The sequence below is a fragment of the Euphorbia lathyris genome, chromosome 8, assembly GCF_963576675.1.
Source record: "Euphorbia lathyris chromosome 8, ddEupLath1.1, whole genome shotgun sequence".
Lineage (NCBI taxonomy): Eukaryota > Viridiplantae > Streptophyta > Magnoliopsida > Malpighiales > Euphorbiaceae > Euphorbia > Euphorbia lathyris.
The window spans coordinates 5,922,194-5,933,621 of record NC_088917.1 but is presented as its reverse complement, the minus strand read 5'-3'; the positions used below and the strand labels follow the sequence as shown (position 1 = coordinate 5,933,621).

At 32.9% G+C, this 11,428-nt stretch overlaps 1 non-coding gene across 1 annotated transcript; it reads left to right on the top strand.

Annotated features, from left to right (window-relative positions):
- The first annotated feature begins 11,067 nt into the window (after positions 1-11,067).
- On the top strand, positions 11,068-11,192 carry LOC136204475 (small nucleolar RNA snoR77). The gene has a single exon (XR_010675318.1). It is a non-coding gene; the product is annotated as a small nucleolar RNA snoR77 (small nucleolar RNA).
- Positions 11,193-11,428: the final 236 nt, after the last annotated feature.

The following is an 11,428-nucleotide window of genomic DNA, read 5'->3' as shown; positions in this document are numbered from 1 at the left end:
TTCGGGTCAGGAAACGATTGGCTCTGATACCAACTGATACAGATTGAAAGCGATAAATGAAGGTTTTAATCGTAAACCAACAAAGAGGTTCTTCTCTAGCTAAACTAGAAAGAGTGAATCCCAATAACAAGGTATAAACCTTAAGTTCTCAAAGAGAATGATTTTTGATTGATAAAAGTTCTTTCATCCTTACAAAATGGGGGGTTAAATACATCCCTCTAATGATAACAAAAGACAAGGACTACCCCTACTAGGGTTACAATAAGGTTAACAACAAAAGGGTAAAATAGGTGATACGCCCCGACAATCAGTACAAAGGTACAGGTACGGAGTGTCAGGGTTGTTGGTGAATTCCTTCGGGAGGAAGTAAACCTAGAGATCCGCCCAGGGGTAGATGTTTATACGCCTCCTTGTGTACTCCTAGATCCGCCCCGCTCGTATGTCCTGGGGATCCGCCCTCCTAGGTACAACCTCCGTGGGTCTGATGTCTGAGGATCCGCCAGAGTGCGCGTGATCAGTGATCCCCGTTTGGATGTCCGCATTAGGTGTGAATTGCTTTTGACTGATAAATAGTAAAGGGTAATTTAGTCATTTTTGAATTCATAAACGGTAAAAAAATCTAACAAACAGGCGGAAGGACTAAACAGTTCACTAAGAAAAAGGTTAAGGGCCTTACCGTATGTTTATGAAAATACAAGGACTAAACAATGTGTTTTGTCAAAATATAGGGACTAATAAATTAATTACCCTATATATATGTATATATATATATATATATATATATATATATATTATGGAGGAGCGTAAAAGAAAATATTTCAGCCCTTTGATTGATGAGGTGCTGCGATTTGCTAGTAAACTTTGAAATTTTAGTAATTGATGTGGTATTTGGAATTTTTAAGGTGCTGAAACGAAGAAAAAGGTTAGTTATAGCATTAATGTGGTTAAGCAAGAAAAGTTGATTAATAGGCTCAAATTAGATTTTTTAGGGGTTATGAAAAATGAGAAAATAATTTTTTTAAGAGAAATTAAACCTAAAAGGATTCATTTTTATCATCTATTGTTTTTAATCAAAACATGTAGATTTAACCCGATATTTGGTTTTCAGAAAGTAAAATTTTCACAGCAAGCTGCTCTTCGACAAAAGGGAGGTTCGAATAATGTTTTCCATCCAATCGAGAAGGGGAATGAAAGATATTGGAAACCTGGGATTTGAACGATACATCATTTGGGGACCAATTGGAAATGATGCGTGAAATTTTGATTGCATCCTTACTTCACATGACCACTGTATGTTCTGTTGCCGTTGTTGCTTGGTTCAGGCTAGAAACTCTAATCAGGGAAGATATGTAGGAGGATTGGAAGTCCTATTTTTTTTAAACAGTGCCACTTGTTATAGTCCGAACCAGCGCGTTACAGTCCCACCAGCTTCTGCCTAGTTCGTCCTTGAACCACATATCATACATGGAGAGATAGCTCTGATAACAATTGTAACATCCTGGCCCAATACCATGTAGATATTGTCCATTTTGGCCCAAATCCAACACCTTGGGTCTGACGGCTTTAAAATGCATATGCATGTATTGAATTCCCAACTTACTAATAAGCCCCCGTCACTCTCTTTCTCCATTTCTGATGTTGGATTCAGTTCATTCCTGCTCATATCACCATCTATTAAGGTTGATCCTTGCTTAATCCTTCTACCCCAGCACCACCAACTTCGGACCGGGGCGCTACAGGCCCGCTTCCGCCTAGTTCATATCCAAACCACACATCGTATATGGAGAGTTAGCTCTGATACCAATTGCAACATCCTGACCCAATATTATGCAGGATGTTGTCCACTTTGGCCAAATCCAACACTTTGGGCCTCACGGCCTTAAATCGCGTTAGCATGTATTGAATTCACACCTTACTAATATGCCTCCATCAGTCTCTCTCTCCATTTTCGTTGTCGAATTTAGTTCATTCCTACCCTAATCACTATCCATTAAGGTCGCTTCTTGCTCAGACCTTCTTTCTCAGCGCCACCCAGTCATATAGATAACTTTTCCATATATGCCTATAGCAATTAATTTGTGACTCGTATATTGGTACATAAGTACGTAGGTGAAATGGAGATTTCATTCAACAATGCCTTCTTAAATAAGATTTCATCCTTTTTGCATTTGTCAATCCATTGAGAACTTAAGGCCAGAACTGGTCTAGAAGTATTATATATTATAAGGTAGAAGAGATATTGAAGCTGTTGCAGCCAATACTTGATGACTTATTACAGGGATAAGGTGCAAAAATAGCTCAATGTTTACACATAGGAGCAATTTTACACTTAATGTTGGCAGTTAAGAGCAATTTTACCCTTAACGTTGACAAATTGGGTCAATTAGAGAAACTATTCATAAAATTGTCTTTTTCAGACATGAATTTTGTCATATATACTTCATATGTGCGTCACTTTATCACGCATTAGTATAACATATCACAAACATGATTAAACGTGAAAAATTTAAAAAATATATTGTATTTTGTACGAGTTGGATAGAAAAAATTCAAATATTCCACCGAATTTAAAAATATTAATCTTCAATTTTATTATTAAATCATAAAAAATATGAAATCTTTTTTTTAAAATCAACTTACGTGAATAAGGAACAAAATATATATGTTTTATAAGAATGTCTAAATTGATCTTGACTACCAATGATAGAGGTAAAATTGCTATTGCCCGTAAACGTTAGAGGTATTTCTGCACCTTATCCCTTTATTATATGTAGAAGAAGCGAATTTAACCAAGCTTTATCCTCTCCCTTTCTCCCTATGCTTAATATATTCTTTATTGGCCTTGGGATATTATAGGGCATTATTGAGTTAAATCAGGTTATTCTCAGCAGAACTCTAATTCTTAGTGTTGTAGTTCTTGTTGATTTTGCAGCCTGTTTGGTTTACATATTGTTTGCTGTTGCTGTTTGATGTTTACTGTTACGGTTTGCTGTTTGCAGTTGAAAAAAAATGCTTTTCCAAAAGCTATACATTCTTTGCTTTTGTAAAAAACTACTTTTCATGTGTAAACAGTAAACATGAAGTCTCTAACCAAATACCTAAAACTCTCCATTTTGAAGTGAAAAGGCAAACATGAGCATCTCAAACATCCCTTTGGTTGGAATTCTATATGGTCTCTAAATATTCCTCCTAAGTTCAAATATTTTGGTTCTTTCCTTTGCACCATGAAATCTGATATGTTAAGCAAGAGGGATGGGGGCTCCAGAGGGAGGCCACCTAGGCAGTCGCCTAGCACCTCCGGTCTATTTTTCTCTTATAAAATCCAAAATTAATTTCAATTATAGTAGAATAATTATTGAGATCTTGATTATTAAAAATTATTTCCATGAATAATTGTTATACCATATCTAAATTTAATAGTAACTACGGGTAAATTTCATCCATGGTGTACAACCTTTGTCCCATTTCACACTTTGGTGTACAACCTTCAATTTGTCTCACTAATATATACGAACTTATAGATGACCTCTCACTTTAGTGTACAACAGGTAAAAATGACCGGTCAACGCGCCACGTCAGCGATTTGACCAGTCAAAAAGTCAAAAATTGACTCATATACTATGAAATTCCTTTTATACCCTTATTCTCTCCTTCATTTATTCTTTACATATTTTCTCTCTCTAAGAACCCTCTCTCTCACTCTCCATTTCTCTCTCCAATGACCCTTTTCTCTCTCTAAGAACCCTCTCTCTAACTCTCAATTTCTCTCTCTAGATTATCAAGAAGGTCATGAAATATCTGTATTTTTCATTCGGATTTGTGATCTCAACTATTATGCAGAAACTCAATTTGAGACCATTAAACCTAATTTTCAAACATCTTATTCTCTTATACGACCACCATTATTAAATTCCATTTCTGTGTGCATTCAAATTCTTTTCAGTATATTTCTATACCATTTCGACACTAGTAAGATTAAATTCCAATTCCGTGCATTGATAGAGAACAATAGATTTTTTTTTGAAATTAGGGGCTAATTTATACAATAAACACCCATGGAATCTGGACAAAGATAGAAAGAGAAAATGAGAGTCAGAGCTGTTCAGATACAGAAAACACAAAAAAACCCCATCATTTGCATACAGTAAATGAATCCATAAGCAAGAATCAAAGCCTAAAAAACCCAACATCACAAAATAAATCATCAACACAACAATCCAATAAAAAGGCAAATAAGTCAGCCATTATCAATCACAAGGTGTGATTATGAGAAAAAATCCATAGAATCCGATTAATAGAACTAGAGAGAGATTAAAGCGAAATCGAAGAGAAAGGAACCCACAACTCATGTTTTCGGTGTTCAAAAACGCCCTTGCGCCAATCAATTTCTTGTTACAGGAAATCTTTTAAGGCTTACGTTACATGCAGCGATTTGGTTTCAGCACCAATATATCGAGTTTTGCAAGAGTAATTAGGAGAGAGATGAAAGTTTTTTAGAGAGAGAGAGGAGTGATGGAGAGAAAGAGAAAAAAGAGAAAAAAAAAACTCTATCAATCTTTGTTTATAATTTTACCTAGGATCTGAAACTTGAAAATGGGGAAGAAGGAGGAGGAAGAAGAGAGAAAGAGTAAGAAAGAGAAAAAAAACGTGAGAGAAAGAGAAGCACAAAATGGGAAAATTATTTTTTAGGGAAAGGGTAGATAAGTCTATTCAAATTTTTTGTACCTTTAATTTATATTAAAAAAAGGTTAAAATATTGACATATCAGGATTGACCTGCTATAGCAGGTCATATACACTATAGTGGGAGGTCACATATAAGGTCGTACACATTAGTGAGACAAAATGAAGGGTGTACACCAAAGTGTGAAATAGGTCAAAGGTTGTACACTATTGATGAAATTTACCCTAGTAACTACACATAGAAAACATTAATACACTTTGCTAAATGGAATCAAAAATCGACAACAAAAACACATTTTTTTTTGTTAAACACCGTGTCTTAACAACATAGAACAACAAGGGCTCTAAAATTTATTTGACAACTTTTCTTTTTAACGAAAATAGGGATAAATTACAAATTTAGTGCTATATGATTTTGGGGAGAGCATATTTAGCGTCTACATGCAAAACAATACAATAAGCATAATATTTACCTGACAATACAATTTCAACCTAAGATGAGTTTTTTCAATAACAAGTATGTGCAATTTCAAGTCTTATTGGGTGGTCATAATGCTAGAGGTTTGGAGGATAGCCAATACATAAAATTGCAAATTGAAAAAAAATGCACATGTCATTAATAAAGCTTGAAATTACATTGTTTTGTACATGGGATTAAATTTGTTTTCCCTCAATACTGCAAATTGCCAAAAGGTTTGATTTTTAATTGGTTCTTCTTATATGAGTCAAGAATTAATTATATTTAAATGTGTAAAAAATTAGAGTATGAAAGTGTCTAGAGCCTCTCAAATACAGGAGACGCCCTTGCAAATGGGTAAACATTAATGGCTCTTGCCCTTTTTGTGATTCACCTTTTAAGATTTCCTTTGAGAATTGGTGGACTAATATTTTCCTTTCACCATGAACCTTCATATTGAGTTAAATTTGTGAATGATGTATGAAGGCTCACGGTGCTTTTTAGTAGTCTGATTGGATATGACGAGAGAAAGATTTTTCATATCATAAATGTGTTACTAGTGCTTTTGAGATCATAGCCCCTCAAAAATAGCTAAGGAGTTTATATAAGTTAAAACCACTTAACCAAATTTTAATCGACATTTGGTGAGGATTTAAAAGGTCTCATGTGTTTTTCAATATCATTAGAATTGTTTTTATGATGATTCAATATTTTGCATATCACCATCTGTAGATGTCACACCATTGATTGCCTTTTCAACACATTAATATTTGGTATTATATGTATTTCAAATAATGATTAATGGATGACCCTTTGAAATGTTTAAATTGATGTGGATGAAGGTACACGTTAGATTAAGAACTAAACGAGACTAGCAAGAGTACATTGATAAGGGCTTTATATTTTTATCCTCGAAGAGACGGAAAGTTGGATCTGGAGCTAAGGATATCAAGGTATGTAACAATAATAATAATAATTACATAAAACTTATGTTCAGTATATATTATAGATAATTGAGTTAAATTTGTGAAGGATGTATGAATATATATAGTAATATCATTTATAGATAATAAACCATCCAAAATATGAAGTTTCACCGTGCTTTTCAGCAGTCTGATTGGATAGGACGATAGGGGGATTTTTCATATCGCAAATGTGTTACTAGTGCTCTTGAGATCATAGCCCCTCAAATAGCTAGAAACGCATGAAAAATATTATACATTTTGTTCTAATGTGACACGTGTAGCAAAATGTATAATATTTTTCATGCCTTTCAGGCTATTAGAGAGGCTATGATCTTAAGAGCACAAGAAACACATTTACGATACGAAAAATCCTCCTCTCGTCCTATCCAATCATACTATTGAAAAGCATCGTGAACCTTTATATTTTGGATGGTTTATTATGATATTACTATACATATTAATACAATCTTCACAAATTTAACTCAATTATCTATAATATATACTAAACATAAGTTTTTTTTAATTATTATTATTGTTACATACATTGATATCCTTGGCTCCATATCCAATTTTTCGTGTCTAGGAGGATGAAAATACAAAGCCCTTATCAGTGTACTCTTGTCGGTCTCATTTAGTTCCTAATCTAACGGACACTTTCATCCACATCAATTTAAACATTTCAAAGGGTCATCCATTAATCATTATCTTTGATAGATATAATACCAAAGATTAGTTCTATTAAGCGAGAGGGTAAACATCAAAGGCTTTTTGCTCTTTTTGTGATTCACTTTTTAAGATTAGTTCCTTCACTATTATTTCACTTGTTTTATCTGGTCGTACTTGCCTAAGGTACACGTTAGATTAGGAACTAAATAAGACTGACAAGAGTACATTGATAAGGGCTTTGTATTTTTATCCTCGAAGAGACGGAAAATTGGATCTGGAGTCAAGGATATCAAGGTATGTAACAATAATAATAATTATATAAAACTTATGTTCAGTGTATATTATAGATAATTGAGTTAAATTTGTGAAGGATGTATGAATATATATAGTAATATCATTTATAGATAATAAACCAGCCAAAATATGAAGGTTCATAATACTTTTCAGTAGTCTGATTGGATAAGATTATATGATGATTTTTCATATCGCAAATGTGTTACTATTGCACTTGAGATCATAGCCCATCAAAATAGCTAGTTGTAGAGCCACTTACTGGGTTCCAATGCGACTCGTGTAGCAAAATGTATAACATTTTCCATGTCTATCTAGCTATTTGAAGGACTATGATCTCAAGAGCACTAGTAACACATTTACGATACGAAAAATCCTCCTCTCGTCCTATCCAATCAGACTACTGAAAAGCATCATGAACCTTTATATTTTAGATGGTTTATTATGATATTACTATACATATTCATACACCCTTCACAAATTTAACTCAATTATCTATAATATATACTAAACATAAGTTTTTTTTAATTATTATTATTGTTACATAACTTGATATCCTTGGCTCCAGATCCAATTTTTCGTATCTTCGAGGATGAAAATACAAAGACCTTATCAGTGTACTCTTGTCACTCTCATTTAGTTCCTAATCCTACAATACCTTCATTCACATCAATTTAAACATTTCAAAAGGTCATCCATTAATCATTATTTGAGATAGATATAATACCAAATTATTAATTAGCTGAAACAGCAACCAATGAGTTAATAATTGGATAAATTACACATATGGCCACTGAACTTTACCCATTTTAACATTGTGGTTGCTGAAATTCAATTTTTAACGGTATGACTACTGAATTTTACACTTTTTAACACCGATGGCCACTCAACGTCTCAAAACGACCGTTGACGGTCTCAAAATAAAAAATTCAAAGAGTTAATGATATTCTAAGGAACTTTAATTCTTGAAAATTTTCGTTTTGAGGTTATTTAGGTGTTGTTTGGTTATGAGAGAGTGTGGATCTTTAGAAAGAGAAAGCTCCAAAAGAGGTGATTTGGGAAAATAAAAAATGTGGTTTCATGGTAAATATCATTCTGAACAACTTTAATTCTTGACTATTTTCATTTTGAGGTCGTTAACGGTCATTTTGAGGAGTTAGTTATAATTGAGTGGCCACCGATATTAAAAAGTGTAAAGTTTAGTGGACATACTGGTAAAGTTCAGTGGCCATGGGTGTAATTTACCAGTTAACAATTTGATACTTTTCCATGTATTGTTTAACAATTCACACTTTCAGTGGATCAAATTCTATTTTCTATGTATAAGTTTATAGTACTTTAATGTGCAACTGTAACTGTAAACTACATAAACATGGTGTGACATATCCAGATGGTGATATGTAAAATAATGAATCATCATAAAAGCAAACGCTAAGAAAAAAGTGTGAATCTTACTCTAAAATCGTGATTAATGATCAACTGTGTTATCCGGTCTTAAGAGCATCTCCAATAGAGGTTGCTATAAAGAGTGCCAAAAATTGACACATTATACTAAAATATAATATTTTATTAATTTAGTAATCCACATCACTCTTGTCAACTTTTATTTAAAAATATTGTGAGCAGCTAAATACCGCACTCAAATTACTATCACCGCCTTCATTTGGACTTTTTTGCCCTTCTCATAATTTTGATCAAAAACTAAAAATTCTCTCTCCAAAATCATAAACCCGAAAAACAATAATTGATGTGTAACAACCTGAACCACGAAAATGGACGATTACGAGTCGGAAACATTAAAATTTATGTTTTTTTATCAAAGAACTCATGAAAATAATACATATTTTTCATGACGATTTTGTATTTTTTGTCACAAAAAATTAGGGAATTTTGCATTTTTCGCCATAAAAAATTGAACGATTTAGTATTTTTCGTTACTAAAAATTTTACGATTTTGCACATTCAAAATTTGGCCTAAACGGATGCGGCATCCGTTCGGCCCATGGTGGGGGCGGACGTGACACTCCGCCCCACCAATGGTGAGAACGGATGGCGCATCCGCCCGGCCCATGGTGGGGGCGGATGCGCCATCCGTTCTTGCCATGGGTCGGTCGGAGTGCCGCGTCCGCCCCCACCATGGGCCGAACGGATGCCGCATCCGTTTAGGCCAAATTTTAAATTTTTCTCTCAAATTTTTTTTCTCAAATTTTGAATCAAAAATTATGCAAAGGGTAAAATTGTCAACAGATGGCGATAGTAAGGAATTTAAAGGCGGTAAATAGCAATACCCAAAATATTCCAATAGTAAAACAACTTTAAAAGTTGCCACAACTTTTACACTTTGGCTAATGGTTTGTGTAAAGAAAAACATAGACATTGGAAAATGTTCTTATGGGTATTACTGAGTAGTTATAAGTATTTATATAAGAGGTAAAAGTTAAAATAGGAAAGATAATAGAAGCTAATAAATTTATATCTATTGACTATTGACTTTGATTATAACTATTGACTATTTACATTATTCACATTATAACACTCTCCTTCAAATTGAAATAAAGATATTTATTATAATTCCCTCAAGCTGGAGCATTTTTTTTATACTTTACCCTTATTTTTGTTATTATTAATAACATTCTAATTCTCCATTAATTACATTGTTATAACATCAATTTGTTTTTTTTCTTTCTTAAGAATAATTTGCTTTGTTCTAGAATAAAGTTATTAAACATTCTTAATTTCAAATAAATTCTTTCAGGCTTCACTTTTTTTTTACAGCTATATACCTGTTGTTAGTAAAATTCCATTTTTCTAAATTTGACCAATAACATCCTTCAAAATGAATTTTTCAAGAATTAAAGTTGTTTAGTATTATATTTATTAGGGTAATTAATTTATTAGTCCCTATATTTTGACAAAACACACTGTTTAGTCCCAGTATTTTCAAAAACACATGGTAAGGTCCCTAACCTTTTTCTCAGTGAACTGTTTAGTCATTCGGTCTGTTTGTTAGATTTTTTTACCGTTTATGACTTCGGAAATAACTAAATTACACTTTACTATTTACCTTCAAACTTTAGAAGAGGAAATCCAATTTAGAAGAAGAAGTTATTTGTATGGAGAACAAGAAAAAGAACAGACCCAATGCTTACGAATTTGAACGATTAAGGAGAAAATCAAGAAGAAGAACACTCAAAATTAATTTCAGATGCATTATAGTTTAAAGGAAATAAAAAATAAAGGAAAAGAAGAATGCAAATCCAAATTGACTAACAAAATCTTCATGAGAGTCTAACTGCATGGACTAAACAGTTCACTTAAAAAAACGTTAGGGACTAAATAGTTCATCGAAAAAAAGGTTAGAGACTTTATCATGTGTTTTTGAAAATACAGGGACTAAACAGTGTGTTTTATCAAAATATAAGGACTAATAAATTAATTACCCTATTTATTATAGAAACACATTTTTTTATTTTTCAAAATCATTAATTTTGAAGTTTTCTCTCTCTAACCATTAACTTTCTCTCTTATAAAAAAACACCACCTAAATGACCTCAAATCTGTAAAATTAATATTATTTAATTCTTGAAATTTTTTTTTACTGTACCAAATTTGAAAACATAAAAGCGGTGAATGAGATTTAGTCAATAACAGGGGCACATTGGTCATTTCGTATCCAAGGGCTTCTCTGTGTTCCCCCTATATATATACTAGCTGAACTTCGACCCAAAAGATAAACGCCGGCCGATTTCAAAATCAGTAGTCGCTTAGAACAGGAATTCGATGGATTAGGGTTTATCTTACTGAATTGATGATTCAAATGAATATTGGTGCTGAAGTTTGACTCTTTGGCTGATTTACAGTGCCATAGAGATGAATGCAGCTACCTATATCAATTTTCTCAACCTTTGAGATCTGTTCTCTGTGTTTTAATGGCGGATTTCTCTTGAAGGCTGGTATATTTTTATTTATTTATATATTTCTTGTTTTTTGATTCGAGTGGTAATTCAGGCAACCTATTTGTGTTGATTATAATCGCAAATTAGGTGTTTAGCTGCTCGTAAATTGATCTTTGGCTCTTCAGATTTGCTGAGGTCTTTCCCTTGAAGCTGGTCTAGTAAGCCTAAGAACATTGTTTTTGAATTTCTTTGATTACTTTGTTTAATCGGAAGTTCCAATGTCTCAGATCTAAATCGATTTTCTGAGGTTTTTCCTAAGAACATCTTTCTAAACTTTTTTTTATGTATTCTTTAGATCGGAAATTAGTATTCTGGTGTCTCAAATCTAAATTGATTTCGCTGTGTCTCTTCAGAGTTATTGAGGTTTTTCTCTTTGTTTGAGTATTGATTTGGATCGGAAATTATTTTTTC